Genomic DNA, 6,000 nt, shown 5'->3' on the forward strand with positions numbered 1-6,000 from the left:
CAGGACTGAGCCTTGGGCCAGTACGCGGAGGGAAGTGGGGAGTACCACAAGTGGCTCTCCAGCCTCCAGCACACCTCAGCACACCTCGTCGGAACCCTGTTGCTTGCCTACATGTACAGAATGACCTGCTACATAGATATAGAAATCCCATGAATTCTCCTGAGTACCTTTAAAATGACTAACCTGCTTGTAACAGCTCATGGCACACTGCGTTTACACCAAGGCTTTCAAGTTCTGGCAGTCTTGAAGTCAGAGGAAAGGAAGTCTAACTCAGCTTTCAGAGACAGATTCAATTTTGCGGTATGTGACAGTCTCTTCTACCCAAAGAGAGGTGGCTGATTTTTTTTTTTTTTTTTTTTACCATGCCCCATCACACAAGAAGAAAGAAGAAACCTATACCCCACACTAACTTCACCACTCTCTCAGAAGTAGTATCAGAAGTGGAAATGGAATTACCTTCCTTCCTCATCCATTCTTCCTTTCTTCTCTTTTTTTTTTTCCCCTCTCCACACCTGCCGTCAGGGATTTTCTCAGATGTACAGGAAAAGGCCTTTCCCAGATCTGGCAGAGGGTGAGCATGGCAGAAAGGGGAAAGGTACTGAAGCAACTGCCCCACCCAGGCTACCTAAAATCATTAAGCACTGTAATCATTCACTGCTGGCATAAGCCAAGCTCATAAAAACAGCAATAGGCAGATCTGCTCTGGCACACTTCCAGATGGTGCTTACCTCTTTGGGTGGTCATGTGAGAAAGGTGAAAATTAACAAAAAAAATCATTATCCTCTCTTCTAAAACCTCTTATGAGAGGAGCGAACTGTTGACATGAAAACAATGCTTCATGCCTACATTTCTGCCTTCTACTTATAACAATTCATCAGAAATGCAGTTTCTGGTAAGTTCATCATATGCCACGCCGTGTTCAGGACATACAATCCCTGTCATATGTACAGGCTCACTTACGTCCTCTTAATAGAAGACATTGAAACCAGATATGGTGGTGCACACCTGTAATCCCAGCTACCCACAAGGCTGAAGTAGGAGGATTGCAAGTTGGAGGCCATCCTGGGCAACTTAACAAAACCCAGTCTGAAAATAAAAAATAAAAAGGACTGGGACTTAGCTCTGAGGTAGAGTGTCTCTGGTTTCAATCCCTAGTACCAAAAATAAATAAATAAATAAATAAATAAAAATAAAAAAAGATATTGAACCCCAAATATTTCAGACAATGCAAGAGATTGGAGAAGAGGCTAAGGGTGGCCTGATGTGGTCAAGACAGGCTACCCAAAAGAGGTGAGCTTGGCCTGAAGGGAGGAACAAAGAACTCAGGCCAGTAGAAAAAAGAAAACAATTCCAGGCAGACAGTTGTGTGCCCAAAGGTCTTATTAGGGATTCTAAAACTGACCTTTCCAACTAATGACCATGCAAGTTTAAGATCATAAAAACAGCAAGTTAAGATCATAAAAATTTACACAAAACAGTGTAGATCTCAGAATGATTTTAGAAGCCCAACAATGGTAGGAAATCTGCAAAGCTGAAGACTCTGGAGAAAGAAGGAATAAAGATCTGGCATGGACAGCAAATTCTGAACAGTCTTGGCAGTCAACAGACCTAAATTCCAATCTGTCTTCAGTTTAGAATCTGGGACTTCAGACAAGTTTCTTCTGACTGAGCCCTGGTTTCCTCATTTGTAGAATGGAGATAATAATGTCAGTCATCAGATGAAATAAGGCAACACAAATAAATTATCTAGTTTAATAGCTGATATGCAGGTGTTCAAGAAATGGTAAGCATTATAATCACATGAAAAGAAACCAAGAAAAACTTTCCAGTTAGAGATAAATAAGGGACTACTAAATTGAAATGTCTTTGGGGAAAGAAAGTTTAAGGGTCTAAATTTGCACTTCCATATGCTACATTTCAACCCTGGTAGATTGCTTGGGCTATAAAAATGGAATAGACATGGTGGCTGTATGGCTTATCTGCAAAGAGGACAGTGTTTGTGGTTCTACTTTCTAATGAGCACCTTAATAACTGAAAAGGAAAGTTACCATCTTCAGGCTAAGAGAATGACAGAAATTATTTTTTTATTCACTTGGATTCTCATTCCATACACTTCCTATAGGGCTGGCAAAGAAGCTCTTCAACAAAATTTTCATGAATGTCTTTGTACTAGACTCCTTAAGCCAGGAGCAAAAGATAATGCTTTAGTCTATCATGTCCTAGAGGCATGAATCCTACAAAAGAGGTAAACTAAGATGTCTTCATTCATCTACTCATCTTTTCAATTATTCATGTTTTTAAAATCAAACATCATTTGTGTACCTGCTAGGTAAAAAGCACCAGGCAGAAAGAATCACTGAACTCAAGGGACTTACAAATGTATGATGTATGTATGTATGTATGTATTTTTGTGATACTGGGGACTGAACCCAGGGGAACACTTCCATTCTTCTTATTGTTTGAGACAGGGTCTCACTAAGTTACATAGGCAGACCTCCAACTCGGAATCCTCTTGCCTCAACTTCCTGAGTCACTGGGATTACAAGCACTTGGAGGAACTTGTAGTTCAATGAGGAAAAAGATGACTATCTACCACAAACAGACTTAGTACCATGAGGACAAGATTAATTCTGACTAGGGAGGCTTCTATAAGGGAGCTAATCAGCTGGGCTAGGACTTGGACAGTCAGGGGTGGTAGAGGCAGTTCAGCCTGATTCCTGGAGGTTAGAGAATGTGTGTTATATCTGGGATGGACAGCTGTTTGCCACAAGAACAGTTAGATAACTTAAGATAGCCCAGGTATAAAGGAGGATAGAGGTAGGTAAGCACTGGAATTGTGAAAGATTTTAAATGCCAAAGTAAGGAGTTACTTTCATTGATTATATTAACACTACATAGTGTGTGGTACTCAGAAAATTGTAAAGATACAAAGAAAAAAGGTGAGCACCTTAGATAGTTTCAGGCTCCAGACGTCTTAACTTTTTGTTTTCTTCCTTCGTGAGTAAACAAGCCCTTTTCTTGCCTTAGTTTATCATCTTTGGAACCAACCTTTACCCTTTTTCCTTCCCTTTAATGGACAACTAGGAATTAGGTAAACAGGTAGCTTCTGAGGAAATCCAAAGAGCTTCTTGTGGGGGAGGGCGAGGAAATGTGATGCAAATCCATAAGCCTTAGTCAGAGGCCATTGCTGACACGGCTCTTCACCACTTCAATCCAGCTACATCTGCTGGGTTTTCCAAACTGGTATCTGCTTACCCTCTAATCACAGAAATGTTTGAAGGTCACCTATGTCTTCCTTTGTGTCATATACAGGGCAACCTGACTTCCCATTTACGATCTTGGTTCCATTTGGGGCCATCTTATTTTCTCTTGGGCCAGACCAACACCAATGTTTCCCCACCTCCAAGCCCCAAGCCGGTATGCTCCAAACCAAAAACTATCTGCTAATGCACAAAGCATTCTCCCTCACTTTCCCATTCTCATGCCCTCCACCTCGACAATTCCATTCTTACCTTACTTTGGATATCTCTTCTCTTCTAGACAAGCCAATTAAAAAAATGTTTTGTGCAAGGTTCTCTCTGTGCCCTATCACATCCTTCTTGCTATAAGCATTGAGTACCCCAGCCTTGCCACCCAAGTGGCAATTTTAAAGGTGCATTTGGTTCTTAAATGTGTTCCACATTAGCCAGTTACAGTGGTGCACACCTGTAATCCCAGCCACTCCAGAGGCTGAGGTAGGTGGAGTGTACCTTCAATGCCAGTCTGGGCAACCGAAGAGGATCCTGTCTCAAAATAAAAAAAATAAAAAGGGTTGGTGGTATTGCTCAGGGGTAGAGAGGCCCTGGGCTCAATCCCCAGTACAAAAACAACAAAATGTATTCCATATTAGATAATAACCGTATCTTGCCTTAAGAAAAGGAAGTAAAACACTTGGAGACAAGTGGGAGGGCAGAAAAAGAGGCTCCTTAGGTGAGGTGAGTTCAGCTGCAGCAGTCACACTTGGGCAGTGTTCAAACCTACCCACTCATCCATCACGGTTCTTAAAGACCATTAACTTGCCATTATCCCACATTTCCCACAGTCAGTCTCATGGGAGGAAGATAACACTGCCATGGGAGACACAGAGTACTGTGTCACCCCACAGGTTAAGGACGAATAAGACCTCTACAGAGCAGGAATACAGCATCAATTGCATTCAGCCTGGCACACAAGTGTAGGGGTAGGTGATCCACTTGAGGGGCTTGGGGGGAGCAGTTAGGAAAATGGAAAATCATGGAAACTCCCAGAATTAATAACCTGATTCTGGAGGCCTGACCATTATGTCTACTGGCCATAAGAGATTCGGTGCCCCTGTGTCACTGCTCTCCTACAACCTCTCTCTTGCCCTCTTTCCCCAACACACCTCGCCCCATACCTCCACTCAATCCTGAGCCTCAGCATGCCCCCTGGGTGCAGGTCCCACCACTGTCCAGCACACTCCCACCCACCCACAAGGCCATGTGTGGTTGGAAAGCCAACCAGAGCTCGATGGCGACTCCTTTAGTGCGGTGAACTGTTACCTAGCCCTCCACCCACCCGTCCTTATTGTGCCATTTGCCCAGTTTAATCTCAGCCAAAAACGCTAATCCTAGTCGGGGAAAATGGAGGGGAGAAGAAAGGAGAGGAAGACATTTCACAAGGACCCAAGATGACCTGCTGCCCCTTTCAGAGTCCCCACCCTCACCCTGCTGTCCTCCGGTGGGGCTTGGGGAGCGAGCAGACACGGCAAGGGGAGTGCTGTCCGTCCGGGTCCACAGCTGCACACAAAGCCCTTCACCTTCTCCTTGCCTTCCAAGCTCCTCCCTGGGCTTCGTTTTTCAAGGGTCTCTGATGCCCCCTTCGGTGATCGGCGGGACGGTCTGACTCCCTCTCGAAGCGCTGCCTCCTCCCTCGCGTGGTAGCCTCCTCCCAGCCCCTCGTCAAAGCCCCCAGAGGGTGCTTAGCCTCGGCTTTGGAGGCGTGAGGGCACGCCGTGCGCCCGAAGAAGAGCGGACAACGGTTCAATCTGCGAAGCACTACTTCGCCCAGCCTTTCAGCCACAGCTCTCATGCACACACCCCATCCCCGCAGTGGTCAGGTCGGGTCCCTATCAGCACTATCCTTAGGCGGCGGGTGAGCCCAGCCACAGCCGTGCTCCTACCTGCGTTGCGGCGGGCGCGGTGAGGAGCGAGGGACACAGAGCGCCCTGGCCCGAGCCTCGCACCGCGGCGCGTCTGTCCTTATGCTGCGGCGACGGCGGCGGCGGCTACAGCGGCCGCCGGCTGCTTGGCTCGCTGGCACACTGGCTAGCCGACTGGCTGGCTGCCCGGCTGACTCCTCACAGGGGCTTCCTGTAGGGCTGGACAAAGGACATTTCCTGGGAGGAGCAGGGGAATGTTCCCAGCATGCCTCGATTTGTAGTTCGCAGGGACTTCCTGCCACCAAAGCAGTATCCCTGACCAGGCTAGGACCCCCAGGACTGGAGATCAGGCACTCACTCCCCTAAGCGCCGGGGTAAAGAGCTAACCTGTGCGGGTGCCCTGGGCCCGCCCCGCGGCGCTCGCTGAGCAGCCGCCCGGCAGACGCGTGGTGTCTGAGCTGCGCTCCGGGCACCGGCTGCAGCGTCCGGGTTGGACACCGCGGCAGAACTGTCGCAGTGTGCGGAGGCTCTGCGAGGAGAGCGGCCTTTTCTTTAGAAATGAGGAAGTTTGTGGTGGGTTCTCTTTGAGTTGCCTTTTTTTTTTTTTTTTTTTTTTTTAAATAGATTTTCTTTTTCTTTTTTACGCCGTCGGAATCCTGGTGGGGGCGGATTAAAGAAAAGAACTTGACTGCTCACCAGGAATTCAGGTTCCTTAAGATCTTGGCGCTTCACCCTTAAAACCATACTGGGCTGATTGTTTCCAGATCCTGACCCGGTGACATTCTTCCCTCCAGTGTTGGCCTTGGCCCAGGTTATCTTTTCAAGAAAAGCAATTGAATTAA

At 46.7% G+C, this 6,000-nt stretch overlaps 1 protein-coding gene across 1 annotated transcript in view; it reads right to left on the minus strand.

Annotated features, from left to right (window-relative positions):
• Positions 1 to 5,756, minus strand: part of ZNF697 (zinc finger protein 697) — a 29,088-nt gene extending 23,332 nt beyond the window's left edge. Inside the window, exon 1 of the mRNA XM_079144339.1 lies at positions 5,180 to 5,756. The gene's annotated coding sequence lies outside the window, so the exon portion shown is untranslated. The remainder of the gene's footprint in view (positions 1 to 5,179) is intronic.
• Positions 5,757 to 6,000: the final 244 nt, after the last annotated feature.

Source organism: Sciurus vulgaris (assembly GCF_902686455.1).
Source record: "Sciurus vulgaris genome assembly, chromosome: 1".
Classification (NCBI taxonomy): domain Eukaryota; kingdom Metazoa; phylum Chordata; class Mammalia; order Rodentia; family Sciuridae; genus Sciurus; species Sciurus vulgaris.